Here is a 12607-nt window from a genome sequence, read left to right as displayed (position 1 = left end):
ATTTTAAAGAAATTAAAAAACACTTTAAGCAATTCCTTACCACTCAGATTTTTTTTGGTCCATCTTTCAAGCTCTGGTCTTGAACTTCTGGATCTCTTGGCAAATACTGATGGTTTCTTTTGTCTTTCTAAAGTAAAGGTACAAATGGAATATATTGGCAGCTTAAAAGCTTATGTATGTGTGTTTATACACGTATATACACTCCCAATCTCTGCTTTCCCTCCCTTACCTCTTTCTCTCCCTCTCTCTCCTTCCCGCCCCCCCCTTTTATTGCTTTGCTTTTGTTTTCAGCAGACAAATAGAATTTGAGTCAAATGACTGTGGGGCTCCTACCCAAATTTTGACTTATAAGTAATAATTGATTTTCAGTGGTAAAAGAATATTTTGAAGTAATTTTGCTTTGGTACAGGCAAGTGTAGGAGACAAATATTAATATTCTTATAGTTATTTGGTTCTTACTAATTTATTCAGCATAGTTCATGGTCACATAGCCTGTATCTATGTGGAATGTAAATTTCTGTGATGAAAGGCTAGTTAGAGAAGATGACAGTGTTTTCATTTTCCCACCTCAGAAGATACAATTTGTTTACTTTAAGGTTAAGCAGTAGTGAATCTTGTGTCAACAACAAGAGAGCAGAGAAAATGGGCACAAATGAGAAAGGAGGGAGAACCCTCAAGTTATTATAGTGTGAACTCTTCGTTGATTGAATTCAGGATATACCTTTGGGCTTTTTTTTTTTTTAAGATTTATTTTTTGACAGAGAACACAAGTAGGCGGAGCAGCCTGCAGAGGGAGAGGGAGAAGCAGGCTCCTCGCTGAGCAGGGAACCCCATATGGGGCTGGATCCCAGGACCCTGGGATCATGACCTGAGCCGAAGGCAGATGCTTAACCAACTAAGCCACCCAGGCACCCCTACCTTGGGACTTTTTAAAAGTAAGAACTATGTCCTAAAATGAGTTGGAGGACCTATTAGCTCCAGATTTAGGAAGTAATAGAGTTTTCAAGTGACTTAAGTCCCTCACAAATAATGTTTGTTTGTTTTTTAAATGAACTCATTCTAATTAAGTCCAGAAGAAACTGGCTTATTTTGTCCTACAAAAAGCTTTTGAGAGAATTTTATTAAGGAAACAGCATTTGACATTGAGATGCCTCTTAAAAGTTTTGCTAAAAGAGATAATGCAACAGATAAGACTCGCCTGCTCTGGAGCCCGTCTAAAACTCTTCAGGTTCATTTAATGTTACTTGGTAGACAGCAGTATTGTGGCAATATAAATACTACTGCTTATTTTTACAGATGACTCGGCTGTATACCAGTTAGAGAACTTTAAACTGAAAGGACTTTTTAAATAGCATGTGCCCCTTCCCATCTGCATCCCCCAAACTGGCACTGTGATTATGATGTCAGTAAAAAAGTGACCTGGGCTTCAAGAGCATCTTCCCAGCAGGCCCTGTGCCAGGTGTAAGAATAGTCAGGAGGACCACAGTTGGATTTATGTACAACTGAGATGTAATTTACTTCTGCTGATGTGACCCTCCTTTCTCTTAAAGACAGTTTTCAAAAAGGAGCTGGTTTTGTTGCTACTGTTAGAATGGTCCACTATTTTTCACAATCTCTCTTCTGGCACCTAGATTTTGTATTCTAGGAAAACAGGGAACAACAGTAAATGCAAGAATATTGTGAGTTGTGACAGATGGGGTTGAGTTACCCTTGCTTTAAAACACTTAAATAGTTGGAGTCTTGGGTCAAGGGCTCTGGGTTAAAGTCAGGAGTACTTTTAAAACTTCACGGCAGGTGTGTCAGTGTTGAGGAGATGAGAAGAGTGAGGAGACGGAGAGCGGAAAATACCGAGATGGGGAAAGTTGTGAGGAGAGGGTTACTGTTTCATGTATTCAAAATGGGCATAAGCTGTTTGCTGCTGCAACTTTTAGGATTGTGATCATACATAGTCTGAATGCTTAAAATGCTTTATTATTTTTTTAAAGGCAGTTCTTTTTTTTTTTTTAAGGTTTTATTTATTTGAGAGAGAGAGAGAGAGACAGCATGGGGGGCAGAGGGAGAAGCAGACTCCCTGCTGAGCAGGGAGCCAGACATGGGGCTCAATCCCAGGACCCTGAGATCATGTCCTGAATTGAAGACAGACACTTAACGGACTGAGCCACCCAGGCGGCCCATTAAAATGCTTTAAATTCAGCAGGTATTAGGGGTGCCTGGGTGGCTTAGTTGGTTAGACATCCAACTCTTGATTTCAGCTCAGGTCGTGATCTCAGGGTCGTGGGATCGAGCCCCGCATCGGGCTCTCTGCTCAGCGGGAAGCCTGCTTCTCCTTCTCCCATTCCCCCTGCTTGTGTTCTCTCTCTCGCTGTGTCTTTCTCTGTCAAATAAATAAATAAAATCTTTAAAAAAAAAAAAATAAGGTTACATTTCAAAGTACGCTTCATGCAAATGAACATGGTTTTTACATCCTTTCTAATGACATTAATAATGTTGTTTTCAAATGGAACAACCATTCTTATGTGTTACAAATGTGAAATACTGAATTAATAACAACTACTTATAATCCATTCAGGAATTTTTAAAAATACAGTTCTAATTCTACAGTTCCTGCTCCTTTGTCACTCATGCATGCTCTCTCTCTCTCAAATAAGTAAATAAAATCTTAAAAAAAATTAGCAGGTATTAGAGTACATTTCTTTTACAAGCAAAGAATGTTTTCCCTTGGCACATATGAAATACCTATTTAAGATATATGCAATAATAAAATTTATTTTATTTTTTTGAGAGAGCCACAGCATGTGCTGGAGGAGGGGCAGAGGGAGAAGGAGAGAGAGAATGCCAAGCAGGCTCTACGCTAAGTGTGGAGCCCGACATGGGCCTCTATCTGACCACCCAGAGATGGTGACCTGAGCTGAAATCAAGAGTCAGATGCTCAACCGACTGAACCACCCAGGCGCCCTGCAAGAATAAAATTTTTATATATATTTATTCTGCCCCTTGCATTTATATAGTAAAAAAAAATACTAGCACTTGTTGAGTGACTAAGTATTTGTTCAAAACACTGTTATTAAACTTTTTCACTTTGAGGGCGACTGGGTGGCTCAGTTGGTTAAGCGACTGCCTTCGGCTCAGGTCATGATCCTGGAGTCCGGGGTTCGAGTCCCACATCAGGCTCCCTGCTCAGCAGGGAGTCTGCTTCTCCCTCTGACCCTCCTCCCTCTCATGCTCTCTGTCTCTCATTCTCTCTCTCGCAAATAAATAAAATCTTAAAAAAAAACAAAAACAACTTTTTCACTTTGACCAGCACAGATCACTTTATGAGATGAGCTTTACTGGAAGCTTGATGCAATTTGTCTAAACTTTCAGACCAAATTTACATGCAAAGATAATGCAGGAAAAGGAAAAGATTATTAAGTTTATCAGAGAGTCAGTGGAATTAGTAAACTTTGTTTTTCCTAAAAAAGAATGACTGAATCTGGTTCTTTTTTTTTTTTTTTTTTTGCCTTTTTAAAAAAAAATTTTTTTTTAATTTTATTATGTTAGTCACCATACATTATTACATCATTAGTTTTTGATGTAGTGTTCCATGATTCATTGTTTGCGTGAAACACCCAGGGCTCCATTCAATACGTGCCCTCTTTAATACCCATCACCAGGCTAACCCATCCCCCAATCCCCCCTGAATCTGGTTCTTAATAGATTATAGAAAAGCAAAATTGTCTCTTAAATATAGGTGCTCTTTGATGATAGGATTAAATAAGTGATTTGTAACCATTCATAATGTTATAATCTTATATGAATTGTACTTTCCCAGAATGATCTTTGGTCCTTTTTCTAGACCCTGGCAAGTAACCTGGTTGTTCGTTACCTAACATTAAAGCCCCAAGAAAGGGGGGGTGGGATTTACTTATTAGTAAATTAGATGTAACGGGCAAGGCCATCTTTATTTTCCTTCTCTCCTCTGTTTATTATAGTATCAGTAATCCCCAAGGTAGTTTGAAGCTCAGATTGCTTCCTCAGAGCATATATGCCTGCTTCAGTAATTTTCTTTCCTTTTTTTTTTTTCACTGTGTTCTGTTTTTTGTTTTTTACAAAGTCATCATGCCAGGAGACAGACAACCAACACCTAGCCCAGAGGGGACTGTTGAGATTACTCTTGGCATAAACCCAAGATAAAATCTTTATGTTCTTTCAGACAAAGCATGGATTAAATGGCTTATCTTATTCATATGACTTCAGTTCCTTTCAACCTCATCCAGAAACCGATGGAAAGTTTTTTTCTGGTGCCTCTCTAGTCCTCACTTTTGCTCAGCTATGAAAAAAAAGTCCAGTCACCCCTGTGTAACATAGAATTAGACATGGTTCCTGAACATTGTTTGCCACTTAAGTTTGATAGACACATACACTCAAAGGAGGAGCAGTAATACAGGTTTATGTATCTATAAATCCGGTCGTGGTTGACAAAGTAATTTAGTAGTGTTGTTTTAGATTCAAAACCATCAGTTAATATGATTTGTGAGAGAGCACGTGTGTGTGTGTGTGTGTGTGTGTGTGTGTGTGTGTGTGTGAGAGAGAGAGAGAGCGCGCTTGCGCACACACAGGAGAGAAGCGGGGGTGGGGATGGGAGTAAGCATGGTCATAAAACACCATCACACTACAGTGTAACACCCTCCCTACAGTGATATATTTTAATTGAAAGACTGTTCATGCTTTGCAAATTAATGTAACCACTCAAAAGTAAAAATTAAATCTCTCTTAGAAAAAACTGTTAAGATTGTTTTAGTGAATACAATTGCTTGTGGAAGGAATAGACCATATAGTTTGGTCCGTTTGAAAGAACTTGTCAGTTTATTATCACTGGAACAGAACCAGTATCTGTCTAGACTTGTTCTTTGAGATGCTTCTTTCTTTCCTTCCTTCTTTTTTTTTTTTTTTTTTTTTTTTTAAAGCAGTGCCTTTTTAGCCAGTCTTACTAAATCATTCATGGTTGCTATGCCCACAATGGGCTTCATGGGGTCTCATGTGATCTTTCATCAAAGGTACAGTGTTTTCAAGTCTTAAGAGCATTGGGGATTTCTGATACCTTATTACATGGTGAATGGTAGTGGTTCACAGGCAAAAGTTAGAAAGTTGGTGAATAACCGAGATAAGACATAAGTACTATCAAACAATGATAAGTTTTTTACACTTGTTTTTCATCCAGGTACTTTGTTTTTAAGTCAGTTTAAACCTATCTCAGGTAGGCCCCTTTCCTCTTAACTTTTACACCAAGAAAACTAGTTGACATCATCATAAATAATATCTACTGAAGACATTTCTGTACATAATGCACAAACATAAATAGTATTTTTTTTTTATTAAATAAGAACTGTTGGGGCACCTGGGTGGCTCAGTCGGTAAGCGTCTGCCTTCGGCTCGGGTCATGATCCCAGGGTCCTGGGATCGAGTCCCACATCGGGCTCCCTGCTCCACTGGAAGCCTGCTTCTCCCTCTCCCACTCCCCCTGCTTGTGTTCCCTCTCTCGCTGTGTCTCTCTCTGTCAAATAAATAAATAAATCTTTAAAAAATAAATAAATAAAAAATAGGAGCTGTTACATGTGGCTCTACAAAAGCCTTGCAAATGCATTAAAATGTACACACTCAGGTGATCTTAGGAAAATAATAGTAATAAAATAAATGAAACCAACACTTTTAGTACTCCCCTCATATTCATTTGTACATTTAGATGAAGTAAGTTTTAACAATTATATATGTGGAGAAGGCTACTCACTGTCCATATTTTTATTTAAACCAAATCTTAAGAACTAAATCCTAGGTTCTATAATGAAAAGAGACTTTGTTTTAATAGAGATCTAAACAGAATTTCCAGACTATTTTAAGTAGTTCAGTTAATACAGATTATGAGCTTTTATAAAATTTACACATTTTAGAAAAATAAATTATCTTAATGACACTAAAGCAAATTACTTTAGGTAAAATGAAAGTGGAAAGGAATGATAAACTATTCGTATTGATCTTTAAAAGTTCAAAATACTTCTTGTGAGGTTTTATAAGTTTCAGTAATAATATTTAGGTTCTTTTCATTTTTAGTTTTGTTTTAGTTCATGAAAGACAAGGAAATAATAATTTGCCTATAATAAAGCAGTTTACCTAAAGGTAAATTTTTAAAAAATCAGGAATATTAGCTCTTGTTTATTAAGTGAATTGGGGTGCCACCCCATCTTCCAAGCTTCCAGCATTCTTCTTCCGTGTTTATCCCTGGAGTATTTCTTGATGTCCTGTATCAAGAAGACACATGCCTTTCCTTACCCCAACCCAAGCATGCCTGAAGTACCTCCTGTCCCACCAGTCATGATCTCCTGTTACTCTCACATCTCATACTTTGCTCTGGGAAATTCACATCCCCAAATTGCACTCATGACACTACTCCTTGGGTGAAAAGCATCTGATGGGGTTGGTGGTGATGGAATTTTGTTATAATCGTTTTTTTTTTTTTAAGATTTTATTTATTTTTTTGACAGAGAGCGAGAGAGGGAACACAAGCAGCGGGGGGAGTGGGAGAGGGAGAAGCAGGTTTCCCACTGAGCAGGGAGCCCAATGCGGGGCTCGATTCCAGGACCCTGGGATCATGACCTGAGCCGAAAGCAGACGCTTAACGACTGAGCCATCCAGGCGCCCAGGATTTCTGTGAAGATACCTGGAATGTTACAAATGTGAACAAACATATTGCTTCTAATATATAGGAAAAAGAGAATTCACCATAAAATACTCCATACTTTTTGGTAAGCTGTTTCTGAATTTTGTCAGAGATGCCGTGAAATGACAAAATCACATTCATTTCACAAATACTACTTGTACATCTGTGTTAGTCCAGAATTATGCTGAGGTCCTGGGAGTCACAGAGATGAATAAATCCCAGATCCCACCAAATAGGAAACAAGCCTGTGGAAAGCAAATGAAAACACCAAAGACTATCTTTCGGAGTTGAAGGTGGGTAGAGAGTCAAGGATAAGAAGACTTCCAGAAAAGGTCTGCCAGTGTTTGTGACACCCCTCTTTCGACACGACCACTCTTTCTAGATCCTCCAACACGAGTAGAAAGCATGGTCTTTCCACAATAAATTTTTGTTGGATGATAACTGTAGGTGACCTATAGATCCCTTATCATTTAAAATAATCTTGTCCTTTATCAATCTCTTTCCTTCTTTCCTTGAAGAATTTATTTGGAGAGCTATAGATAGAGATTTCTGCAATTGGCATAACATTAATTGTGGTAGCCTTCATGTGTGGTGGACAGTTTGGCATTAAAAAAAGGATTCCAAGGAAATGTGAGTGATTCTTTGCTACATATTAGAGCATATCACATTTTTTTTTTTAAAGATTTTATTTATTTGACAGAGAGAGGGAACACAAGCAGGGGGAATGGGAGAGGGAGAAGCAGGCTTCCCGCCGAGCAGGGAGCCCGATGCGGGGCTCGATCCCAGGACCCCGGGATCATGACCCGAGCCGAAGGCAGACGCTTAACGACTGAGCCACCCAGGCGCTCCCGAGCATATCACATTTTAAAAGCTATTCAAAACCTTTCCTTTATTTGAAAATCTTTGGGGAGAAATGGGAGGGTGTTTAATTTTAGAATTTAACAGTTAAAATTGGTTTGCAATTTACATAATACTATTATACTGTTAAGAGTGCCCTATTCTTGGAGCGCCTGGGTGGCTCAGTCGGTTAAGCCACTGCCTTCGGCTCAGGTCATGATCCCGGGGTCCTGGGATCGAGCCCCGCATCGGGCTCCCCGCTCAGCGGGAAGCCTGCTTCTCCCTCTCCCTCTGCCTGCCTCTCTGCCTACTTGTTCTCTCTCTCTCTGTCAAATAAATGAATAAAATCTTTAAAAAAAAAAAGAGTGCCCTGTTCTGTCTCCTAGCTCATTATTCCTCCTCCCATATTAACAATCTATAGCTTTCCTTTTTTTTTTTTTTTTAAAGATTTTATTTATTTGACAGAGTGAGAGAGAGAGAGAGAGAGCACACAAGTAGAGGGAGAGGGAGAAGCAGGCTCCCTGATGAGCAGGGAGCCCAATACGGGACTTGATCCCAGGATCCTGGGATCATGACCTGAGCCAAAGGCAGACGCTTAACAACTGAGGCATCCCAATCTATAGCTTCCTTTTTAAAAATATTTGTCCTCTAAGTGTGCCTGTAAATCTGTCTAGGGATCTTAAAAATTCTTCCTAGATACCAGGTGTGGAAGTAGACATTTAGATAGTTGCCCAAAGGGCATGATGCTTCTGAAGTAGTAATATTCCTAGCACCTTTATACCTTTCTCAGCCTAAGTAGGCACACCCAAGTAGTATGAGCATGTTCTTGTAATAGCCTCACTGTTGAGGTAATTTACTGTGTATTCACAGAATAAAATTAATTTTGTGTCAAAACCTTGCTCAGGCAGGCCTTTTGGTTTCCTTCTCTAATCTCTCTCTTGGAAATGCTGATTGTGGCATCTTCATGATAAATGTCTGCATTTATTTATATGGCATTAGCTTTAACGTGTATTGTCTTCTTCCTCACAGCAATCGGGTGAGGTTTTGTGTATTTCATATGTGGCTTCTCAGTATTTAAGTATGACTGATTTTAAAAAAGCAAACCCAAACAGTGCCCCCCTTTCAAGGACTTTGTAGGTTAGTTTGGGAGAAAGAGTGAATTAGCTAGCAAACACTGGACCAGGCCTTAACAGTAGTCCCGGGTTTCCACAGAAACACCTCGCAGTCTATGATGGAAGGCTGACCGCAAATCCACGAGCAGCTCGGTGCGCTGAGTGTTAGCTGGGGCAAGCCCAGAGCAGCGAGGAAGAAGCTGGGAATAGAGGCCCATAGGTGTGTGTTTGGGAGAAGGAATGACACTTAGTGGAAGACTAATAGTAAAGACAAATGTGGCAGAAGACATTTGAATGTACTTTGAGTAAAAATTTTTATCCCTATTTTAAAAAATCTCAGCCTAATGTTTTTATTTATGAATAGATAATGTATTTTGTGATTCAGAATTTAAAGGATAAAAATATGTACATGGAAAATCTTCCCACTGCTCCCCCACCCCACCACCTAATTCTTCCTCTGGAAGCAACTGATGTGACAGGCTTCTTCTCAGCCACGTTCCTAGTGCTGTTTCATGCATCATTAGTAACACCACATACATAGTATTTCTCTGTAAGGGTCACGTACCACAGTTTTCTTAGCCAGTTATCCCTAGAAGGGCATTTAGATTGTTCCCAATATCTTAACTATTTGCAAACTAGGCTGAAGTGAATAACTTTGTACACATGTCTGTGTGTACACGTAGAAGTTGGTGCTAGAAGTCACATTGCTGTGTCAGAGTACGGAAAATTAGAATTTGGGGGCTGTTGCCTAATTGGTGTCTTCAGATGTTGTGACCCGTTACCCTCCCACCAACCAGGGTAGCGGAGTGCCTGTTTCCTCATATCTATCTTATGGACACAGTATCGTCTGTTTTTTGTTTTGCTAGTCAGATAGGTGAAAAATAGTTTCGAAGAGTAGTCCTAATGTTTTTAAGGAGGAAACAGTGCAAAGCAATTTCCCTTTTGTCCCCAGTATGTTTATTTCCAGTAGTCTGTTACTTAAGACCTTGACTTATAATTTGGACAAACTACGGTGTTTAGGAAGTCTCTGAAGCTAAAATCTGGATATTTATTTTCATGTTGTGAGTTCTGAGCCTTGAAAGCATACCAGCAGATGTGTATTGGTTAGGATTGCTAATATTATCCCTTTATCACCATGAGGAAGTAGTCCCCAAAGAAGTTGAATCTCCTGCAGAATTGAAGAGCCAGTCCTCAGCAGGGCCAGAGCTAGAATCCAAGATCTTCTGGCTTCCTTCCTCCGCATGCTGCCTTTGTGCCCTGCAGTTCCTGGTTAGTGATAACTAAGGCTTTTTGAGAACAGCCTTGTTACAAAAGTGCTGCTCTGTTGAAACTTGAGAGACTTGAGACACAGGGTTGCGAGGGGCTCCTGGTCTCAGCGGTGAGGTAGAGTTCTTCCGTCCAGCTCTCTTTAGCTTATTAAAACAAACTGTGTCAGGCTTAGAAGACATTCACGAACATATTTTATTTTGGTATCAGGGCATTTCCTTATGATTACACAGTGTCATTCCAAGAGGAGTGAGAAATCAGACTGAGGCTAGCGTGGCTGCCTTTTCTGGTCTGATGCACCTCAAGTACTAAGAGGTGCTTAAATCTGAATACCAAAGTGCTCCTTTGCACAAACAGGCAAAACATTGTTCTTAAGGACAATTGGAGTCACATCCCCTCCTTAAAATGCTAAAATGTTTGTCTCTTGCTTGGAGGTTGAGGTGTTTGGAAAGGTAGTTTTAACACTATTATGAACCCAGGCTCAGTCACTCCAGAGCATTGTGTGACTCCTACCATAGAGGTTGACAGGAGAATTGGAGCATTATACAGAATTCCCTCAGATTTATTTTGTTGTTGCCAAAGTATAATTGACATACAATATTATATTTCAGTTGTACAACATAGTGATTCAACCTTTATATACATTATGGAGTGAGTGATCACCACAATAAATCTAGCTACCATCTGTCACTATACAAAGTTGTTACCTGTTATTAACTATATTCCCTATGCTGTACATTTCATCCTGTGTCTTATTTTATAACTGGAAGTCTGTAGCTCTTAATCCCTTTCCTTTAGCCACCCCCCCATCCCCCTTCCCTCTGGCAACCAAATTGCTCTTTGTATCTATGAGTCTATTTCTGTTTTGTTTTGTTTTTTAGATTCCACATATAGGTAGAATCATACATTATTTGTCTTCCTCTGACTTCTTTCACTTTGCGTAATACCCTCTAGGTCCATCCATGTTTTGGCACATGGCAAGATTATGTTTTTTTGTGGCTGAGTAATACTCCATTGCATATTTATACCACATCTTTATCCATTCATCTATCCGTGGATACTTAGGCTGTTTCCATATCTTGGCTATTGTAAATAATGCTGCAGTAAACGAAGGGGTGCTCCTGTTTTTGTTTTCTTTGGATAAATACCCAGAAGTGGAATTGCTGCATTTTATGCTATTTCTATTTTTAATGTTTTGGGGGAACCTCCATACTGTTTTCATAGCAGCCACACCATTTTGCATTCCCACCAACAGTGCACGAAAGTTCCCTTTTCTCCACATCTTCACCAACACTTGTTATTTCTTGTCTTTTTGATACTAGCCATTCTGATAGGTGTGAGGTGGTAGGGAGCATCTTTTCATGTGTCAGCCATCTGTATGTCTTCTTTGGAAAAATGCTATTCAGGTTCTCTGCCCATTTTTTAATTGGGTTGTTTTCTGGATAGTCGTTGTGAGTTCTTTGTGTATTTTGGTATTAACCCCTTGTTGGCTATGTCATTTGCAAATATCCTCTTCTCCCATTCAGTAGGTTGCCTTTTCGTTTTGTTGATAGTTTCCCTTACTGTGCAAAAGCTTTTTAGTTTGGTGTGGTCCCATTTATTTATCTTTACTTTTGTTCTTGCCTGAGCAGACAGATCCAAAAAAATATTGCTTACACGGATGTCCAAGAGATTACTGCATGTGTTTTTTTTTTTTTTTTAGGAGTTTTATGGTTTCCGGTCTCTAACCCATTTTGAGTTTATTTTTGTGTATGATGTAAGAAGGTGATGCAGTTACATTCTTTTGCATGTAGCTGTCCAGTTTCCCCAGCACCATTTAAGAGACTTTTTCCCATTGTATAGTCTTGTTTCCTTTGTTGAAGATTAATTGACTGTACAAGCATGGTTTTATATTTCTGGATTCTATTCTGGTCTCTTGATCTATGTGTCTGTTTTCATGACAGTACCATATTGTTTGGCTTACTATAGCTTTGTAGTATAGTTTGAGATCAGGGAGTGTGATACCTTCAGCTTTGTTCTTTCTCAAGGTTGCTTTGGTTATTCAGGGTCTATTTTGGTTCTATACAAATTCTGGTACTATTTGTTCTAGTTCTGTGAAAAATGCCATTGGTGTTTTGACAGAGACAGCACTGAATCTGTAGATTGTTTTGGGTAGTATGCATGTTTTATTTTTGGGTAGTATGGACATTTTAACAATATTCTAATCTATGAGCATGATATATCTTTTTATATACTTGTGTTGTCTTCAGTTTCTTTTACCGGTGTCTTACAGTTTTCAGAGTACTGGTCTTTTACTGTGGTTAAATTTATTCCTAGGTGTTTTGTTTGGGTTTGTTTTTGGATGTGATTGTAAATGGGGTTGTTTTCTTAATTTCTCTTTCTGATGGTTATTAGTATATAGAAATGCAGCAGATTTATGTATATTAATTTTATATCCTGAACCTTTACTGAATACATTTATTCTAATAGTTTTTTGGTGAAGTCTTTAGAGTTTTCTATATATAGTATGTCATCTGCAAATAAGGACAGTTTTACTTTTTTTCCAATTTGGATGCCTTTTATTTCTTGTCTGATTGCTGTGGCTACGACTTCCAATTACCGTGTTGAATAAAAGTGGCAAGAGTGGACATCCTCATCTTGTTCCTGATCTTAGAGGAAAAGCTTTCAGCTCTTCACAGTTGAATGTAATGTTAACTGT

General features: G+C 38.9%; 1 protein-coding gene and 1 long non-coding RNA gene across 6 annotated transcripts in view; both read left to right on the top strand.

Annotated features, from left to right (window-relative positions):
• Positions 1-12607, top strand: part of AFF1 (ALF transcription elongation factor 1) — a 98553-nt gene that overhangs the window by 22188 nt on the left and 63758 nt on the right. The gene's annotated exons all lie outside the window — the stretch shown is intronic.
• On the top strand, positions 7987-10779 carry LOC145720172 (uncharacterized). The gene is made up of 2 exons (XR_014142959.1): positions 7987-8668; positions 8725-10779. It is a non-coding gene; the product is annotated as an uncharacterized LOC145720172 (long non-coding RNA).

Source organism: Leptonychotes weddellii, chromosome 2 (genome assembly GCF_054177405.1).
Source record: "Leptonychotes weddellii isolate Sample4059 chromosome 2, ASM5417740v2, whole genome shotgun sequence".
In the NCBI taxonomy this organism is placed as follows: domain Eukaryota; kingdom Metazoa; phylum Chordata; class Mammalia; order Carnivora; family Phocidae; genus Leptonychotes; species Leptonychotes weddellii.
This window is presented reverse-complemented; position numbering and strand designations above follow the sequence as displayed.